Source organism: Miniopterus schreibersii, assembly GCF_964146895.1.
Source record: "Miniopterus schreibersii genome assembly, chromosome: 4".
NCBI lineage: Eukaryota > Metazoa > Chordata > Mammalia > Chiroptera > Miniopteridae > Miniopterus > Miniopterus schreibersii.
In genome coordinates, this window is record NC_138105.1 from 48,784,738 (window position 1) to 48,806,528 (window position 21,791).

General features: G+C 44.6%; 2 pseudogenes across 2 annotated transcripts; one reads left to right on the forward strand and one right to left on the reverse strand.

Annotated features, from left to right (window-relative positions):
• Nucleotides 1-5,060: 5,060 nt before the first annotated feature.
• LOC308556246 (tripartite motif-containing protein 75 pseudogene) lies at nucleotides 5,061-6,467 on the reverse strand (annotated as a pseudogene). Its single transcript has one exon. The product of its transcript is annotated as a tripartite motif-containing protein 75 pseudogene (transcript).
• A 13,412-nt stretch (nucleotides 6,468-19,879) lies between these two features.
• On the forward strand, nucleotides 19,880-21,250 carry LOC308556373 (tripartite motif-containing protein 60 pseudogene; annotated as a pseudogene). Its single transcript has one exon. The product of its transcript is annotated as a tripartite motif-containing protein 60 pseudogene (transcript).
• The last annotated feature ends 541 nt before the right edge of the window (nucleotides 21,251-21,791 follow it).

Sequence of the window (21,791 nt, forward strand, 5' to 3'; positions counted from 1 at the left end):
TGAGACATCCTGTGATAAAAAGACAGACTAACAAGAGAAAAACAATTTTAATACCATTTATACCTCCCACATACATGGGAGAGACCCAGGAACACTGAGTAACTCGCCAAATCGCCTAAGCCATCACCTTAAATACCTTCTTCAGCTAAAGACAATAAAAGGCTGGTGGGGGTGGGGAAGTTATGGGAGGTTACCAAGCAAAGCAAAGTAAACAAGGGAACGATTGTTAGGCAGATTTAAGTGGTTGCCTTCTCCATTGATAAAGAATTTCTAGAGCTTTAGAGTCTTCCCTTGCCTGGTAGAGAAAGAAACACCCTTACAAATGGAGAATTCCCTTGTAAATGTAAATCTCCCTCACAAAAGGGCAACTTCCACACTTTTCAGGGATTCTCCAGCACCAGTAGCCTTTCAAAAATAATCAGCCCCAAATAATCCTGATGCCAAAGAGGCATATTTTGGGGTGGCATATTCTGTTCCCATTCAACAGCTGTATGTGCTGCAAAAGCCTCATTTGTGAAATGAGATCCAGGAAACAAAACCAGGAAATACGTTTTCTGTATTTACTAGTAAGATATCTCTAAGTAACAATACCCTCAACACCAGAACGTCAAACAAAAAAAAACTCCCCATGTAGAAAAAGCAGCAGAGAAGCAACAGTTATGGGAAAACGCAAAAAATATTAAAGAATCTAAGAATTACAAATCTGCCCATTTACTATGCTCATTGTATTGGTAAGATTGAAAACAATTGATAATGCCCTGTTTTGGCTTGGGGAGGTAGCTATTCCAGCACTGTAGACAACTGTGCTTTTTTAAGAAAGCAAAGCTGGCCCGGCCGGGCGTGGCTCAGTGGTTGAGCATCGACCTAGGATCCAGGCGATCGGGGTTCAATTCCAGGTCAGGGCACATGCCCGGGTTGCGGCCTCGATCAATGACTCTCTCATCATTGATGTTTCTATCTCTCTCTCTCCCTCTCCTTTCCTCTCTCTGAAATTAATAAAGGTATATTTTAAAAAAAGAAAGAAAGCAAAGCTGAACTATCCATAAACAAATGAAAAATCTTTGCCCTGTAATTCCACAAATGCTAATCCTAAAAAGACCCAAAAACATTAAGAACAAGAAAACAGGCCCCAAAAGAAATGTCTTATGCTAAGCTCCATGTCATCAAACCTCGACTTAACTAAATTCAGCTTTCCCAGAAATTGAATTTTAAACCAGTCAGGAATCTCCTAATCAGCACTAGAGAGGTCATCTGCCTGGCAGGCCCCTGTCATCCCCTAAAGGAAAGTAACCTTGCAATAACCGACCAGCTTTTTTGCCTATAACTTCCTGCTCTCTTCTGCCTGTAAACACCTTTCATTTTTGAATAGTTTTGCGGGGCTCCTTTCTACCTGCAAGATTGGATGCTGCCTTTTTTTTCCCTAATCCTCCTCACCTTCCATTGCTTTTCAGAGACAGTGAAAGTGAGAGAGACACATCAATTGGTTGCCTCTCGCCCGGGCCTGCAACCAATGTCCGTGCCCTTGGCCACAATCGAACCCAGGACCCTTCAATCCACAGGCTGACGCTCTAACCACTGAACCAAACAGGTTAGGCCGTATGCTGCCTTTTGAATCGTTGAATAAAGCCAATAAGATATTTAAAATTTACTCATTTGAATTTTGTTCCTTTAACACACATATAATTTGAACAAATATTCAAAAATATATACAAAAAAGGGAAAAAACAAAAAATATATACAAAGACGTTCTCTTCAGCACAGGTTTAAACTTCAAAAAAGTAGAAACACTGGAAATACTCATTGTTGGTGTTGACTGAATAAACTACATTACAAACGTGCTAAACGCATTCTGTTCAAGAGACTACAAGCAGATTTTAAAGAAATATGGTAGCGCCAAATGTATTGATATAGAAAGAGGCACATAATACATTGTAGATTGAAGAAAGCGGGTAACTTCCCACTCCACTCCAGTCCCAGCTACTGTCTCTTCCCCTTAGACCACTGGACTACAATATTGAGAATTTTGTATTTTAGAAAACAAATATGCTACATAGATCTTGTAGTACGTAAACGCCCACAGAATGATCAGGGGAAACATTTCCTAATTAAACACAATAATTACGGAGTAGACTGCATCTGTGTTCAAACCAAATGGGATAAAGACTATATATAAAAAGCTTCGTCAGGTGATGTTTTGCCAAATACATTTTGCACCAAATTTATCAAAAACTTGTTTTACAGCAGTTTGGGTTTCAGACTTGTGGGCTCTGTAGGATGACTCTGTGACCTGGGACTAGCGTCAACCAGGCCCCTGCCATTCCTGCCTCTGTTGACACAGGTACAGGATTGGAACCTGCCCAGGTTTCCCCACATCCTTCACCGAGCCCATGAGACTCATGTCTGTCCCTTATCTGGCACCATGCCCACTCTAGGCCGGCTTCAGTCCCAGTTCTTCCTTCCTTTCTCCAGGTTGACCTACCTCAGGCCCCAGAGCTTTTTGTGGAGGGGGGAGGGTGTTAGAAACTCTTTGTTTCAATTGTCCTTAAACGTTTACTGTTATAACCGTTCCCTCAATGCAGCTTGCAAATACTACTTTTTTTGAGATATAATTGATGCCAGGGTATTTGAATACTGCTGAGGTGGAGCCCAGCAAAGCTCACCCCCATCAGTCTCCTTCCTTAGCTCCTCTTCCTTAAGAGCTCACAGGCCCCACCCCTCAACATCCAATATTAAGGTTCAGTATCACACACACACCACCTTTAAAACTTAATCACTGTAGTCATTTTCTTTGAGGTCCAGATCTGTCTTCCACACTAACCGCCAAAGCATTGAGACTATAGCCTTCTTTTAACTTCCTTAAGCATCCAGCTCAGGATCTGGCACCTAACAGGAACTCATCAAATATTTGTTGCATTAGATACCTGGTGCTCCCTTATAAGCTCTGTGGCTTTGGGTAAACTACTTAACCTCCGTGAGCCTCAGCCCGCTATGAGAAGGCAGACTCGTCAGACAAGGAAGAGCAAGGCCATATAGGGCCTGAGAATCAGAAACACGGGCACCACACTGAACACTACTAAGGGGCATGTCTTCTCCATACCTTTTCTGTTTTCCTTTCTCTTGTTAATGTTTTTAAAAACAAATGAGTTTATATAAATTTTTTTAAAGCGTGTTTAAAAAAAAAAAAATACAGGCACCGTGGCTCTCATCCCTCTACTTTCCAATTCTACACAAACCTCCCCTCACTGACACATCCTTGATTTCACACTCGGCCTCGGACCAGCACCTTGAAGGGCTTAGTCACACACAGATATTGTTCCCCTTTAGGGCAGGCTGGGATCTGGGTTTTTAACAAATATTGCAGGCAATTCTGGACAAGGCTCTTTGAGGGACCAGGAACATAATACACAGGATGTGTTTTGAAATAAGCCAAACCCGAGTTTGGATTCCCTAGAGAGGTACGATCTCTCCGGAGCACCATTTACCTACCTCCTCAGGAGGCCAAGCCTCTTACCACACTCCAGCCTCCTGCACCCACATTCTCCCATCTCTCCACTTACCTGGAGCAGGGGGCTCTGGGACAGATCCCTCTCTCAGTGCAAGAAGCCACACAGGGGACCTGAACTAAAGTACAGGTGGGTGGGTGTGGTGAGGACTCCACCCAGCCAAGACTGTGCCTCCGGGAAATGGGAGGGGTGAGGTGGGGGTGGGGGAAAGGCTGGGGGTTTCTCCTGTAATTATAGAAGGCACTTAAGTGTCCTTGGCCTTGATCTAAGAACTTGGAGTTGTCTTCCTCATAACTCTGTGGGACTGTTTCTGTTATTTACATTTTTTTAAATGAGTAAACCAAGGAACAGAGAAGTTGAGAAAGTCAAAAAGATATTAAAGAGATTTCAACCCAGAGCCTGCCAGCGGGGTTACTGTTGAAAGATCTTGACAGAAAGTTAACACTGAGGGTGCCCGTATGAAACAAGCAGTGGTTCATAGATGCCAACTGATTTTATAAGGAAATTCTTGAGACATAATCTATGTTTTTTTATCTGATACATATAGAACAGAATTCTAAAGCGATTAAGTTGTTATACTAATAATGACGGCGATTCATCTCTATTTCGTAAACTTTAAAATTTTATTTTAATTTTTTTTTTTTAAATCCCTACCCAAGGACATTTTTCCATTGCTTTTTCAGAGAGAGAGAGACATTGATGTAAGAAAGACACATCGAGTGGTTGCCTCCAGCTCGCGCCCCAACCAGGGCCAAGCCTGCAACCGAGGTACATGCCCTTGGCCGGAATCAAAGCCAGGGCCCTTTGGTCCTCAGGCTGACGCTATAACCACTGAGCCCAATGGGCTAGGGCTAAACTTTTAAATTTTAATAACAAGATTTAAAACAGATTTAACACTGGGTGGGGAAAAAAGCTTTTGTAGCTGGAAACACTTTCTTCTTCATGTGAATCCAGTATGATGTATAGTGGAATCCTATAGGAAATAATACTGTAGATATGCCCTGGACGGAGACATTACTTTGTTAAATGGGACACTAAACAAACCTGCCCTTTGTTTTGTATGGAGACACCATCTCTATCTTCCAAAGCTGTTCCCATAAAATACTGTTCCTTGAAAATATTGTCTGGAGCATTCGGTTCCTTGCTCCCCAAACAGCAGGAACTTGAGAGGCCCACTGAAAACTATCTTCCCACAGTTGTTTTCTCTCCCACCTGGAATGTGTAAGGTAATTATGAAACAGGTAAATGCATAGGTGTAGGAAATAGGTAAATGTTCACAAATTTATTGCAGCTGTGAAAGCACGATTTATACGCTTCATTGTTAAATTCTGGTAACACTTAATTGTTAACCTCCACATCTGTTAGTTCCTACATCTCCATTGTTATTGAAACAAAATTTTAAAAAAATAGAAAACAAAATAAGAAAAACTTTCTTCATACATGGTAAATCAAATAAGCATTAAATATTTTTTTATTGGTGCTAGATTCACTGATAGATGTACAAAATTCTACCTACTGTCCATAAATCACAGGAAGAAAATGAAGCAAAGTCACAGTTCACCCTTCATAATCTCTTACAGCACGGATTGTAAGTGGTTTGGAATCACATCCGACATAGAAGTAAGGCTTTAGCACTTCAGAAAATGTATCCATGAAAGAATGGATGTGAGACATGTCATTCAAACTGTAAAATGAAACCTGACCCAACTCATAGTCCAGATAGATGCCAATCCCTCTGGGCTTTTCCTTCAGCACAAGGGCAACAGGAACAGACCCTTGTGCCACATAATCACCATTCCGCAGCTGAATCATCCAACATTTGCCCTTCCGTCTTGGTGGGAACTGCTTTCTCTCCTTGGTAAGGGAGTCTTTACAAACCCCCACAGCCCACTCAGGCTTGTCACCCACCTGGACCTCCCAGTAATGTCGGCCACAAGCAAACCCTTCAGAACCCAGGACAACTGGATCGACCAGAAATCTCTTTGGATTCCAATGAACTCTTTGCTCTTTCCTCACAGATGTCACAGACTTTCTATCCTCAGACACAAGCAGATTAGGATGTGCTGTCTCGGGATCCAGAGTAACTTCTTCTCTAAATTTCTGTATAATTTTCTGCAGGGCCAAGTACTGTGGAGGAAGACTGCACTCTTCTCTCCTTAACTGGACCCAATAGACAGCTGGGGGTAGCAGGCTTCCACAGCTGTGAAGGACACTCCTGATACCCATCAGAAACTTCACGTCCGACATCTTACGCCTCTCTGCCACCTCCTTTTTTAGAGCTTTGAGGTTGGAAATGTGGTCTGAAAATGCAGTTGTGTTTGCAATGAGTTTCTGTTGAATGCCCTTCTCTTCTTCAGCTAGCCTTGAGAGAACTTTCTCTTGCTCACACTCTACAGATTGTGTCAGATGCTCAAATTCAGAGGCTAATTTCTGTTTCTGTTTTTGCACCTTCTCTCTCAGTTCTAAGAGTTGTTTGCTTTGAATGCTTATTAATTTCTGAACATCTGCCATCTGCTTCTCAATGTAACTGCTGAGCCTTTGCCTGTGATGAGAGGCGGCCTCCTTCACGGGCCTCACCTGGTGGCCCTGGTGGTTAGGGGGCTCAGTGCACAGGGGACACAACACCTCTTGGTCCTCCTCACAGAAGAGGGTCAGGACCTGGCTGTGCTTCTTGCACAAGCGACTCCCTTCCTGCCGCTTCTTCTTGCTCCTGGTGATCTGGAGGAGCTTGGCGATGTCAATCATCCTTCCCAGCTGGGTGTTGCTCCTCAAGTGCGTCTCTTGGCATGGGTGACGGCACACAGGGCACAGGAACCAGTCCTGTAGATCAGGTGACAATTGCTGGATGCAGGAGCGACAGAAGTTGTGCCCACATTCGATGGTGACAGGGTCTCTCAGGTCATCCAGACAGATGGGACAGTTGATTTCTGCCCGGAGTCCTGCCAGAGCTGCTTCAACTGCCATTGGGCCCTGAATGGACTGGACTGAGGTGAGTTTTCTCCAGGAAATTGGGCTCTGTGAGATCTCTCCACTGAGAAGTAGATGCGCCCTCAGATCTCACTGTCCTTGCTTTCCTCAGTGATTCATTCCTATGAGACTACAGGTGTCCAGAGGAGCTCCGTTTACCACCTCCAGCTGATCACAGAGTAGTTGAATCCAAACTCAGAAATTCTCTTGGTCAGAAAGCAGACCTGGTTCTAAAGTGCCTATTCATTCCTGGGGATGAGAAAATATTGTTGCATGTGAAATAGGCTACCATTTGTCCTGTGGTCCTGCTCACTGCCACATTTGAAGCAACCACTGATTTGTCTCTCTACCATCACAACCCACGTAAACTCAAGTCATCTACAAGGATGCTGTATGGGACTGTGGCAAGTATATGGGTTTGGGGCTAGATCACCGATGCTTGGGGCAGCTTCCAGCCTTAGTGACCTACCATCTGGGAAACCTGGGGAAGGTTACATGACATTTTTTATCTCTAAGAGAATCTGGCAAACAAGAATAAAATTCCCAACTTCAATCATTCAATCTCATGAAAAACCTAAGAAAAGGATTTGGCCCTTTTTGGCTTAAACAGGTTATTTTTGATAGTGCTGAATTCATAATAGATCAAAGTTTACTTGTTTTTCCTTTAAGCTTCTCAACTTCAGGATATATCAAGCTCTGTACAGAAAAGTAGATGGAATTTAGACTAGAATAGATTTCCTCTGAGGACCCTCCAATTTAAAAAACTGACTTTTACATGATGCTCAGAATAAAATTGAAGATCAGGGTTTCAATGCAAAATGAAACAGAGCCCGCCGGCATGGCTCAGCAGTTGAGCATCTAATACCTATCACCCAGGAGATCAAGGTTCGATTCCCGGTCAGGGCACATGCCTGCTTTGCGGGCTCTATCCCCAGTTGGGGGTGTGCAGGAGGCAGCTGATCAATGACTCTCATCATTGATGTTTCTCTCTCTCTCTCTCCCTCTCTCTGAAGTCAATAAAGATATGTTTAAAAAAAATAAAATCAATCAATCTATAAATAAATAAAAATAACATAAGTCAAACGCCACAGGGAATATAGTCAATAATGTAATAACTATGTATGGTGTAGGGGGTACTATGCTTATGGAAGATCACTTCATAAGGTACATATATAAATGTCTAACCACTATGCTGTACATCTGAAACTAACATAATATTGAATGTTATCTGTAATTGAAAAATATAAATAAATAAAAAGATAAGCCAAACTCGAGCTTGGATTCCCTTTCAATGCCTCAGCCTGTCTCAGCTGGGTACTCAGGAAGCCACCGGCCTTACCTCCTGCAGCCACATGGTGCCATCTCCTGACTCATCTGAGCAATAGGCCCTGGGGGTGTCTGTAAATCTGGTTGCTGAGACCAGCCTCCCAGAAGTGTCCTTGAAGCCAGTCTGACACCAGATTGTGTGCTCGATGATGAGACCTTGACCTATACTTATATGCACCTCCAGGGGAGTGGAGCTGATAGGAGATGTTGGCTCCTCCCTCTGGGAAGGAGAGGTGGGCCTGGGTAGGAGCCAGGGGATGTACTGAGACGCTGGCTGGTGGAGAAGGGCCTCTTGTGATTCAATCAGGCCTTAAATTCATAGGCGTAATCTCACCTGCACCTTTTTAATCCTCCCACCATCCTTTCAAAGCCATTTAACCCCATCTTTCCTCCTGAGGAAACTGAGATCTGAAAGGCTCAGGAAGGCCTCTTCCTTTTCTCACCCAGGAATGTGTAACACTGGGTGTCACCCTCCCTCAGAGTGTGCCAGCAGCACTGTGCAAGACAAGGAAGGGACTCACCCCTTCAGTTTCAGGGGTCTGAGTCCATCCCTTGCTCCCTGCATCCTCCCAACAAGCTGTAACCCGTTTCCATGACTGCAGAATTCCTCCGCCCCAGACAGGGGCAGTTTATACAGGCTGATTCTGGACCCGCCTGGCACACAGGCAGAGAAACTGGGAAGTCCCAGCCAGGGAGACAGATGTGCAGCTGCTGGTGGTTTCGGTTGCTTTGTTTTCACTCCGTTTTCCTTCAACAGCCTTGTCTTTGACCTATGATTTGAAGAGTTCCTTCTCTTTTCCTAGCAAATTCTTAAATTGTTTCAACTGAGTGTAATTCCTTCATTTGATTCTCCACCTTCAAAAGCAATTCAAATGATTTTGAAACCTGCATTTCTAACCCCTTTGCAGCATCTTCAACCTGCTCTCTCAGGGGCTCAATATAGCCTTTGAGCTCCCCCCTATGACTAGCTGCAGCTCCCTCAGTGGGCCTCGAGGAGGAGACCGTGCACTGGCGACACAGCAGATCCAGGTCCCTCTCACAAAATAGAGCCAGAACCTCATGGTGTTTCTTACATAGGGGTTTCTTTTCTTGACTTTTCCTTTTGCTCCTCTTGGATGGAAGCTGCTTGGCAGTATCAAGTCATGTGACATATTTAGGTGTTCCATTGAAGTTCCTGTCAGGAGACTGGGGACCCTTTCCTGTTTCTCGGTAACTCTGATATCCCTCACACACATACACTGCATCCTGAGGCTATGGTGAGGTCCTCTCACTAGGTCACCCAACTCCCAGCCCTGCTTGGGTTTGTACAAGGCTCTGAAGTTCTGGCTCTTTCCAGAGCTCTGCTCACTTAAGCTGTGGGGCGCTCACCCCTGGCCTGGGTGCTGCTGCCAGGACCACCCACCTGGTACTGACAGCCCATCCCTTCCCTCTGGAGCCTGCCCATTGGTTGTTCATCCAGAAGGTTAGAACCTGCCTGGTTCTCTATAAATTCCTGTAAGGAGTGTCTTTTCCTGGGGCCTTTACAAAGGTCAGGGGAAGAGGGAAGCCCAGGCAGGGCACAGTAAGGGAAGTATGTAAAAGCTGACTTGTTTAGAGAGAGCTAATTTGAAAATTGGATTTATGGAAGTGTGGTAGGCAGTTAGACCTGAACAGAGCAAAGATGATGGTCTAGGTACAGAAGGTCACTAGGGTGGAAAGCCCCATGTGCCTAGCAATGGACAATTGTAGGATGGGACCTCGCCCCCAGGGTAGCCTTTTCTCCCCTAGCATATCCCCAGTCATGTGGTTTGGACCCCCAGACCTTTTCTCCCTAGAGATAACATCTAGGCTTCACTTGTATTTCAGCTCCAGGCCCAGAAAAGCAACAAAACCAGCTACAGCTGACCTTAGGGCCAGCTGCATTGGGTAAAGACTGAAAGGACACACCTGAAAAACTGCTGAATATTCCATAAGATCTTCCCCTGGGACCTCCCCTAAAATCTCCTCCATCTGAGGGAAGGTGGGGGAGGAGGAGTGGGTGGGGAGAGATTAATCAAAGAACTTATATGAGTAAATGCATAACCTTCGGACACAGGTAATAATATGGGGAAGCCTGGGGGTGGGGGGTGTGCAGGGTAGAGGGGGTAAATGGGGGGGAGGGAGGAGACATCCGTAATACTTTCAACAATAAAAATAAATTAAAAACAACAACCAAAAAAGACCCCTTAGGACAGAGGACCCAGCACTCTCCCTCCTGGGAGCACGCCCGTGCCTTTCCCTTCCCTCTCCCCCCAGGCACATTACCATTAGCTTCCTCACTCCCAACCTCCAAGGGCCCTTCCTTTGCCTCTATAACTTTTTTCCTAAACTCATTTCTTCTACTTTTTCTGCCTCTGTGATTTACCAAATAAATGTTCTCTTATAGTTGGGAGTCTTGGCTCTGAATTCTTTTGGAGCCAGAACGCAAGTACTGAGGTTGCTGAATCCAGGTCTGGTCTGACCCCACCAGTCAGACACCTGGTGCCGTTCCCACTGCCTACAGCAGAAGTAGGGTGTGTAATTTTCAAAACATTCTGATGTATTGAAGGATCCTGGGTAATCTCAAACACAAAGTTCTCTTTTCAGCTACCTAAGTAGAAAAGCTGCTAAAACTTGAACTTCATCCTGTGCTTCACCTTGATCTTCTTAAAGATCCAATCAGCTCCTTATCAGCTCCTTCATTGAGCCCTCCACTCAACAAACTTTAAGTGCTCACTTAATAACTTGATCATTAGAATCCTGGAGCACAGAGACAATAGCCAGTGTCTAACCTGCGCACCTGACCATCCAGGGAGAAGAGACATAAAAGAGCAATGCAGATTTTACATGTTTTAGTGTCAATGACAATTTATTCAGGAGAGAGGCTATGGCTTTTCTTCAAGAACACAATTCCTGTTCTCCAGACCTGTGCGCTGAATAGTGTCTAGCACCATCTGCTGGAAACTTTTGAACAATCAAAGTGACATACATGGTTATAAAACTTCACATAGATCAAAAATGATGCAGGGATATTCAGTCCTCTAATGGCCACTGCAGCACACATCCAAGATCATGCAGCTGTAATGTTTCCAGCTCTTGGTCAACCCTGGAGTGGTCTATGTACATAGATGCACATGTCCATTTCCTCTTAACCTACAAATGAGAGGACAAGTGTTCTAAAACTTCCCCTCGCCCCTTTTGTTCACTTAACATATGGTCTTAGAAATTTTCCTCTATCAGTACAAATATTTCACTTTTTGGGGTCAAATGTGAGCAAAAACCTTAGTGGTAAATATTATATTTAAGGTGGAAAAAGAATGTCTTTCTTAAAGAACCAATAGGCTATATTTTCTGTTGGATCAATGTTTCCTTCAGTACTTTTTACTCTCTCATTTTCAAATAAAATCTACCATTTATTGAATACTTTACTATTATTGGAGACCCTGTGCTCTGGGTTTTTGTGTGTGTGTTTTAAAATATTTATTTATTTATTTATTTATTTATTTATTTATTTATTTATTTAAAATATGTCTTTATTGATTTCAGAGAGAGGAAAGGAGAGGAAGAGAGAGAGATAGAAACATCAATGATGAGAGAGTCATTGATTGCCTGCCTCCTGCACACCCCCTACTGGGGATTGAGCCTGCAACCTGGGCATGTGCCCTGACCGAGAACTGAACCTAGATCTCCTGGATCATAGGTTGATGCTCAACCGCTGAACCACGCTGGCCAGACTCTAGCCTCTTATAGAGAATCGACCTACGATCCTGGAAATGATGGTTGATTCCCAGTCAACCGTAGGGTTGATTCCCTACGATCCCCAGTAGGGGGCGTGCAGGAGGCAGCCGATCAATGACTCATCATTGATGTTTTCTCTCTCCTTCCCCTTCCTCTCTCCGTAATCAATAAAGACATATTTAAAAAAAACAAAGAAACAAACAAAAAAACATGAGTGTCTGAGTCTGTTCCAACTCAACATTTCACTTAATTCCACCAATCCATTTCTCTAGAAGCAAACACTCCTATTTTTTCACACATTCTTTTTTGTAAATTTTAAATCAGCACATAAAATTTAAAAGAATAGTACAGTCAACACATATATACCCTTAAACTGCCCAATGAATATGTTTGCCTTATTGCATTAATTCTCTCTATACATCCATTTTCTTTATCTGTGACTTTGTTTTGCTAAAATATTTGACGTTTCAAACACCATAACACTTTCCCACTAAACACTTAAGCTTTGACAACCTAAAAATGAGGATGTCTCCTATAGGATCACAATATCATTATTATAAATTGAGAAACAAAATGATTTAAATTCACACATAATATTCATTTCTACAATTGTTCCAAAGCTATCCTGTCCCTCTCCGTTTTTGTTTTTTATGAGACTGACTTTTACAAAGACTTCATGCTGCCCTAGCCAGTTTTGCTCAGTGGTTGGAGCGGCACCCTACAGACTGAAGGGTCCTTCGATTCTGGCCAAGGGCACGGACCTGGGTTGCAGGCTCAATTGCTCACCCCAGTCTGGGTGCGTGTGGGAGGCAACCAATTGATGTGTCTCTCTCATGTCCATGTTTCTCTCTCTCTCTACCCCCCTCCTTCCTCCCTTCCACTCTCTCTAAAAATCAATGGAAAAAAAATAAATCCTTGGGTGAAGATTTTAAAAAAACGGCATGTATCTGCCCTGCCAGTGCGGCTCAGTGAATTAAGTGTCCTCCTGTGCACCAAGAGGTCTCTGGTTCAATTCCTGGTCAGGGCACATGTCCAGGTTGTGGGCTCGGGGTATGCAGGAGGCAGCCAATCAATGTTTCTCTTTCATTGATGTTTCTATCGCTTTCTCCCTCTCCTTTCCTCTCTCTGTAATATCAATAAAAATATATTTTTAAAAATAAATAAAAACCTTTAGAGAAGATAGTTTTGAAGTAAAGGCACCTTTGTTCCTGATTAAAGAAAATCTTTATGCTCTCCTCAAAGTTGATGGCTATTGTCACAAAGAGGAAGCCAAAACCATTTTTTGGCTCATCTCTCCCCCTGTTCCTGGGGGATGTGATCCTTGTGTTCCAGGCTGTTAGAGTCCATGGACAGTAAGCCCTCTACAAGTATGATGGGTGAATATATGAATGACTGAGCTGTTGATGAAGGGAATGTCATGTAGAATATATACATACAGACCCTGAGAAAGACTGTGGTAGACAGTTAGATAGACATGAGCAGAGCAAGGACAATAGGCAAGTTACAGAAGGTCACCAGGCGGAACGTCCCAGATACCTAGTAGTGAAAAAGAGCTGGTAGAGCAAATATTGGAAATATTCAAGACCTCGCCCCTGAGACCCCCCCTCTCCACCCTAGAATGCCTCTGGTAATGCAGGTCAGATTCTCCTGACCTTTTCTCCCCTGGCATGAGGTTAGTCATGTGGTAGACCCCCACCCTTAGAGAACAAGGGGGCTGGAGGAAAGCCCCATCTAACCTCCAAATAAGGACAGAAGATGATGGGACAGCCCCAATAGGTCAGTTTAAAGAAGAAAGCAGTTAAACAGTTAACTCTCCTCTCCAGGGGTTAAAAGGAGTCCTAGCCCTCTCCCCAGGGCAGGTCTTTGAGCCGCTCACTCAAAATTTCTCTTAAGAGCACTTTCTCTTTGCTTGCCCAATAAATCTTCTCTAGCAAGTTGAGTCTTGGCTCTGAATTTTTAAAAAAATCTTTATTGATTTCAGAGAGAGGAAGGGAGAGAGATAGAAACATCAATGATGAGAGAGTTGTCACTGATCAGCTGCTTCCTGCATGCCCCCAACTGGGGATCGAGCCCACAAGTGGGGCATGTGCCCTTACTGGGAATAGAACCCCGACCTCCTGGATTGTAGGTCGAAGCTCAACCGCTGAGCCACGCCTGGCCAGGCCTGAATTCTTGTCTTAGCCAGAACTCAAGTACGGAGTTTGCTGAACCCAGGTCTGTTCTGACTCCCAGTCAGACACCTAGTGCCTCTCTCATGGCCTACAAGATCAAGTCTAGATGTGTAGATTCACAATTATTGAGGAACTCACAAAAGTCAGAAGCACCAGGAATATTTACTTACAAATAAACAAACAGCCCTGGCTGGTGTGGCTTAGTCGGTTGGGCATGGTCCCGAGCATGGAAGTGTTGTAGGTTTGATTCCCGGTGCGGGGTGTGCAGGAGGCAGCCCATCCATCGATGTGTTGCTCCCACATTGATGTTTCTCTCTATCCATCTCCCTTCCTCTCTCTCTAAAAATCAGTAAAAATATTTAAAGCAACAAAAACAAATACAAAAGACAAACAAATAAGTTACATCTTATGTCTCTTAAAGGCAAAATTCTGATACATTACACTCAGACAAGCCTGCTGCTATACCTGTCCTGGCACTGCCCAGTCATAACCCTGTAAGAGAATGAAATGCTTCCTCTCTAATGGCCTGCAGGCTAATAGCTCCAGCTATAAATATGCTAAGTAACTAGAGGAATTAGAAGCTCCCTTGTTGACACAGCTGGGAGCTGTTTTTCAAAAATTTACAGAAATCAGCAGGGGGGCGGGGTGGGGGGTGGGGGAGCAGCTGGGTGTTTGTCGATACACCAAAGGGAAACAAAGGGACTGAGAAATTCCCACTCTTCTTTGGATCCCTTCCCACACCTACCTGTCTACTTGTCTAGGTCCAGCCCCCACACCGGCCCCTCCTCCCTTCCCTTAACAGTAAAAGATGCCTGGATTCCAGACGCTCTTAAAATGGGTTTGAGAATTAGTTCTCCCATCTTCTCCATCGATAAATCTGTCCTTGCTCCAAACTCTGATCTATTGAATATTGGCCTTTTCTTGTTTTCTTGTTTTTGTTTTAATATGGAATGCTTCACGAATTTGCGTGTCATCCTTGCGCAGGGGCCATGCTAATCTTCTCTGTATCCTTCCAATTTTAGTATATGTGCTGCCCAAGCCAGCACTGGCCTTTCTTTTGAGGCACCAGGCACAGGAACCTTGGGCCTGTAACAGCCCCTCCCTCCCTCACCCCCCTTCCACACCCCTACAAAGTCTGCATCTCCTCAATGAGCAGGGAAACGAGAAGTGCTGCTCCTGGGAGCTTGTCTGCTGCAGTGTGAGCCTGTGGAGGTGAACTACAGGATGACTTTGTGAATCAGAAAACGAAGACAAGATGGGCAAAGGACCTGAATAGACACTTCTCCAAAGAGGACATTCAGATGGCCAAGAGACATGTGAGAAAATGCTCAAGGTCGCTAATCATCAGAGAGATGCAAATTAAAACCACAATGAGGTATCACTTCACACCTGTCAGAATGGCTCCATCAACAAATCAACAAACGACATGTGCTGGTGAGGGTGTGGAGAAAGGGGAACCCTGGTACACTGCTGGTGGGAATGCAGACTGGTGCAACCACTATGGAAAACAGTGTGGAGTTTCCTCAAAAAATTAGAAATGGAGCTGCCTTTTGACCCAGTGATCCCACTGCTAGGAATGTATCCTAAGAAACCTGAAACACTAATCAGAAAGAATATATGCACCCCGATGTTCATAGCAGCACAGTTTACAATAGCTAAGATCTGAAAACAGCCCAAGTGCCATCAGTAGATGAGTGGATAAAAAAGCTGTGGGACATTTACACCATGGAATACTACGCAGCTGTAAAGAAGAAGGATCTCGTACCCTTTGGGACAGCATGGAGGGACCTGGAGAATATTATGCTGAGTGAAATAAGCCAGGCAGAGAAAGACAAACATCACATGAAATCACTTATACGTGGAATCTAAAGAACTTAATAAGCTGATGAACAGAACAGATTCAATGACATGGAAGCATAGAGGAGACTGACGAATGTCAGAGGGATGGAGGAGGGCGGGTGGGTGGAGGGGGAGAGAGTAACCAAAGAATTTACATGCATATATGCACAACCCAAGGACACGGGCAGTGGTGGGAGCGGGACTGGGGAGGGGGTGGGACGGGGTGGACGGGTCACTGGGGAGAAAAAGGGACATCTGTAATATTTTGAACAACAACAACAACAAAAACAGCTTAGGGAAAAAAGAAAAGAAAACGAAGACAAGGACAGGTTGCGGAAACACCTTTAAGGGGTAGACGATACTAAGACAACCTCTAAAGAAACAGGCTGAGACTTCTAGTCAATTTCATCTGAGAAAAACAAGATGAGGACTTCGCAAAATATTCACCGGATCCAGAAACCAGCTGGCCGGTGGAAGCAGAGGGAGACTAAGTGCAGCAGCGAAGGGAGGTGGAAACTCAGAAGGTGCCACCCGAGAGGACGACGGGGAGTGTCGCCGGGCCAGCCACTTCCGGGACACGGCCGAGGGGCCGCCGGAGCCCAGCCGTTCCTGCCCCGCGCATAACGGCGGCGGGAAACTCGCACCGTGGCGTGTCCTTTGACCTGGATGTGGAAGACCCTCGGCTCCGCGGGAAGGAGGGAGCCCGCGGCGCCCCCTAGGCGGCGGGACGCAGCTCGGCGCCCTCAGCACGGAGCGCGGACCCGGGCGAGCCCGCAGGTGAGCGTCTCAGGGCGGCCTCGAGGAACCACCCGAAACCCGGGCCCCGCTGAGCGGCGACGACGAGATAAGATGGTGGTGCGGCCCGGGCGACCGAGAGGGTGGGGCGGCCGCACCCCCTCAGGGAGGGTGGCGGGGGCCATGAGGGGATCGCCCGAGTCAGAGTGGTTTGGGAGGCTGCAGGACGACCGGGGGTACTCACTGGGTATTTTGGAACAGATTTTCTGGCGGTAGAGCGGATAATTTAGTGGCTTCAGAGGAGGAGGCGGGAGGGGGAGGGGAGGTTCCTACTGCGGTTGGAAGTGACCCGACATCTGCCCCTGCCCGGGACCACACCCAAGGGAGCTGTGGGAAGGTCCCAGGGGCTCGGGGTGAGGCCCCGCCGTGGGCCAGGCCCTCTGCGCACTGCTCTTCCATTTTCTTTCTCGATGTACTCCCTATTTAAGGTTTTATATGTGTATGTGATTTTTTTAAAAAAATACATCTTTATTGATTTCAGAGAGAGGAAGGGAGAGGGAGAGAGAGAGAGAAACATCAATGATGAGAGAGTCATTGATGGGCTGTCTCCTGCACGCCCCCCACCGGGGATCAAACCCGATCGCCTGGATCCTAGGTCAGCGCTCAACCGCTGAGACACGCCCGGCCGGGCTGTATGTAATTTAAAATATATATATATATTTTTATTGGTTTTAGAGGGAGAGGAAGGGAGAGAGAGAAACATCAGTGATGAGTCACTGATCATGCCTCCTGTGTGCCCCCTGCTGGGGATCGAGTCTGCAGCCCAGGCATGTGCCCTGACAGGAATCCAACCTCGATCTCCTCGGTCTCCTGGATCATAGATGGATGCTCAACCGCTGAGTGACGCTGGCCGGGCTGATTACTTAATTGAAGATTAAATATTTACTGATATTTTAATAGGTACATATGTTCCCTTTTTACTCTGCAACAAACTGTGAAATTTGCTTTGGTGAAATCATGAGGTTTTCGGTGTTCCAAGGACTTACAAGTGAATTTATACATTAAACATATTTTGACAGTGTTGAGAAAAATCCGTAGACCTACAATTAAACCATCCAAATAAGGATGATGCACCACCAAGCAATTTTCCAATAAGCAGTAGACACTGACAGGGTGAAATTATCTAGAATTGAATCAGAACCCACAGCATCAGATCCCACAAGACTGGCCCCACCGCAGAAGCCAGTCTAAAGTTCAGGTTGGTACCCGTACCTCATTCTGATCCACTAGCTATAAATCAGAGACACCCACAACCCCCTATTTGGGTTCCATTAATTTGCTAATGTGTTTCACAGAACTCAAGCATTTACTTAAGTTTACCCCTTTTATTATAAAGGATACAGATGACAAGCCAGATGAAGAGGTACAAAGAGATAAATCTGGAAATGTATTGAGGGCAGGAGCCTCTATCCCTGTGGAACCAGAGTCTCCCACCCTCCTGGGATTTGGACATGCTCCCCAACACAGAAACTCTTCAAATCTCCTTTAACAGTTTTTACTGTTTTCACAGAACTTAATCTCTAGCTCCCTCCTGTCCTCCCAGAATTCAATGGGTGGGGCCGAAAGTTCTAATCTTTTCATCAATTGGTCTTTCTGGTGACCAGGCTACAGTGTGTACATCTTGCCTCATGCTGTCACATCATTAGTGTAAACTCAGATGTGCTCCAAGTAGGCTCCTAATAACTATTAAAATATACTCCTATCACTCAGGAAATTTCAAGGGTTTTAGGAGCTCTGTGCCTGGAATTAGGGACAAAGACAAGTATATTTCTTGTTATACCACAGAAGAGAAATGGAAATACTATGCAGAAATTCTTAAGTTCTGTGCCACACATATTCTTATTGTTTAAAATCAGAGGTTCCAAGAGGTTTATTTAAATTTATGTATATATGCTGACACAAAACTGAAAGGGCAGGTGAATGTAATTTTCCTTGTCCCACTTGTCCCTGAAAGAATAGGGGATCAGAGAACCCATCCCCAATGACACAGGTAGTCCAAGATCAGATTTGGAATACAACCCATGTAACAGAAGCAGGTGGAATTTTAATGCCTTCCTTGTCCTTCCTCAGACTCAGTTTATCTCAGTTTGGGAGATTTGTTGGATGAGGATGGGAAGTGGGAACACAGAAGATGATGGATTTGGAGTGGAGAAGGGACCAGTATGAGACCACTGTGAGGAGGAAAAGAGATAAAGTGGATCTGAGAGCTTTGAGATGAAGGGAAAGAGCTGAAGCTTGAAGAAGGGAGTAGTAGAAACTGGCTAGAATAGAGCAGAGAATCATAGAAATTGGTTAGTATTTTCTTTACATGTACTTTAATTCCTGTATTCTTCCTCCATGGGTTTTTTATTTTCTGTTTACATTTGTGTCAAAAAACATGGTTGAATTTTCAGTGAAGTTTATCACAGTCTGGATTTTACTGATTAGTTACGTATTACTAATGGTTTATAGGAAAAACAGAATTAGTGGTATGTATCTAGAAAGAGATTTATAAAAAGTATTAGCTCACAAGGTTATAGAACCTGAAATGCCCCATGACCTGCAGTCTGCAAGGAGGAGACCCAGAAAAGGTGGTGTAGTTGGAAGGCCTGAGGATCTGAGAACAGATGGTACAGATTTTAGCCAGGGTCTGAAGGGCTGAGAACCAGGAGCACCCAGGATAGAAGGTGGATGTCCTAGTTTATGCAGTCCAGCAGAGAGTGAATGCAACATTTCCCCAGTTTTTGTTCTCTTCAGGCCCTCAGAGGACTGGATGATGCCCACTGACATTGAGGAGGGCCATCTGTTTTGCTCATCTGCTAATTTAAATACTAATCTCTCCAGAAATCTTCTCACAGCTACACCTAGAACTAATTTCACCCGCAATCTGGGCATCCAGTGGCCCAATCAAATAGACACGTTAAGCTGACCAGGTCAACTTTCACATGCTTCACTGTCCCTTATGTTTCCTGTGAATAGGTGGTTGGACCTCTGCTTGATGAGGTTTAGGTTCATTTTTCTGGCACAACTTCTTCACAAATAGTGTTATGTAGTCCGTTCAACAGTTCTATGATACCTATTAGTCATTCTTTTTGTGATAGTTGAGGCCAATGACAAATTTGCCTAGAACAATTAATTCCTTTAGAGTTGAAAAAGAGAAGATAGCCTTCATAGCTAACTCCTTAAATATTGTCATGGTAAATAATTTGGTTTACCAGAGGTACTTTTCATACAGGGATGGTAGGATTAATTGCTGATTGAACTGTTCTTTAAATGGCAATATCATTCTGTCCACAGAAACCACTTTTGACTTGGATTGTGCTGTGTTTTTTTTTATCACAAGGAGTCCACAGCCCATCTTTAATTGGAGGAAAAGACATAAAATACAGGACAGAGTGACAGGAAGACTGGGCATCAGGTGGCAGCCAGGACTCTTCTTGGAAGCTCCTACTGCCTTCCACAGTGAGCAAGGACTGAGCAGACATCAGCTTCTCACTTTTTCTAGCTCCTGGAGGATCACACTGACTGAAGAGAGTGTCTTCAGACAGACGCCTTCACTACACAATGAACTCTGCAGCCTCCCTTTCCGAGCTCCAAGCAGAGGCCAGCTGCCCCATCTGCCTGGGGTACCTGAGAGACCCAGTGACCATTGAGTGTGGGCACAACTTTTGTCACTCCTGCATCCAGCAGTGCTGGGAAGATCTACTGGGCATCTTTCCCTGTCCTGTCTGCCTCCACCACTGTCCTGACAGGAACTTCAAGAGGAACACCCAATTATGTCACATGACTGATATTGTTAAGCAGATTCCCACCAGGGGAAGCCAGAGGAAATTGCAGGGGAAAAAAGCCCTGTGTGAGAAGCACCATGAGGTTTTGACTCTTTTTTGTGACAGGGCCGTGGAGCTGTTGTGTCCTCATTGTAAGGTCTCAGACCACCAGGATCACCCCCTGATACCCATTGAGGAAGCTGCAGCTCGTTACAGGAGGAAGCTCAAAAGCTACATTGAGCCTCTGATGGTGGAGGTTGAAGATGCTGAAACAGAGTATGAAAACCAAATTGCAAAAACTTTTGAAGTACAGAAAAAGATGGAAAATTGGAGGAGGGAATTGCACTATGAATGTAAAGAACTTAAGTGTTCCTTAGAAGTAGAGCACGATGAAATTAATGCCAGCCTACTTATAGAAGAGAAGGATATTGAAGAAAAACTAACTGAAAATGGAAGGCAGATTTCAAACCATATGTTTATGCTAAACAATCTGTTAAGTGAAATAGCAGAGAAATATTTGCAGACAGACCTGGATTTACTCACAGGTATTGAAAGTATCCACAACAGGTATGAAAACCTAGAGAGCCCAGCAGTCTTTACATATGAATTAAAGAAGGAGAGTTGCTCTCTCCCTCCACATTATTTTGGCCTTCATAAGATGATCAGCACATTTCAGGTAGATTTGACCTTGGATCCTGAAACTGCCCATCCAAGTCTCGTTATCTCAAGGGATAGAAAAGGTGTGACATATAGGACACCTGATGGTCTTTATAATTCCCAGGCACTTACTTCTTACCCAGCTGTCCTAAGTTCTGAGGGATTTGATGCTGGCAGGCATTTTTGGCAGGTAGAAGTAAGAGGGACAGGTGAATGGTCCTTAGGTGTGTGTAAAGAATCTTCCCTCAGAAATAGTCTTATATCACCATCCCCAAGCAATAGCTGCAGGCACATTGAGCTTTGTGCTAGTATATGCGGAACATGCCCTAGAGGACATGTCATGCGGGTTGGCATTTTTCTGGACTATGAGTTGGGAGAGGTTTCATTTTATAATTTGAATAACAGGTCATATTTGTATGGATTCACTGATACGTTTACAGAAAAACTTATGCCCTATTTCTCTAGTGCACCTTCTTCAAAATCTCTTACAATCAGTATCAGAGACGAATGAACAACTTAGAGGAAATTTAGTATGTGGTTATTTTCTTCCCTTGTTATTGGAAGGAATGCTTGTAATGCAGATTCTGATTACAGTTTTGATGTTTGACTGTTGACAGCTTTTGGGACTCACCCTTCTCGCCTCCCTTTACCTCACACCTGGGAAAGCTGATGAGAGAGCCTTTGGTGCAGGTGGGAAGTTCCAACCAAGCAAGCCCCTAGTAGTGCCAGCAGGCTCCCACCAACAGCACCCAGTAACCACCATAAACAGCACAAAGTAGTCCATTTTCTCAGTCATTTGGGGACCTACTCTGAGATCCACCCTATTCTCTCCCCCAAAACCTCATCATGTGAGTAATAAACTTTTTCATACTCTTCTGGAATGTGGTGAGTCATCATCAGTCTTAACATTTCAAACGAATTTTGGATGAGTTCCATACTGACTGTGTAACCTGGTCACCACCATTGGCATTGTGAGGATTATCCAGATATGAAGCACCCCCACCAGGGGTTTCTCCTCAGTCTTTGTGTTGTAACAGGCTCTGGTTCCCTAG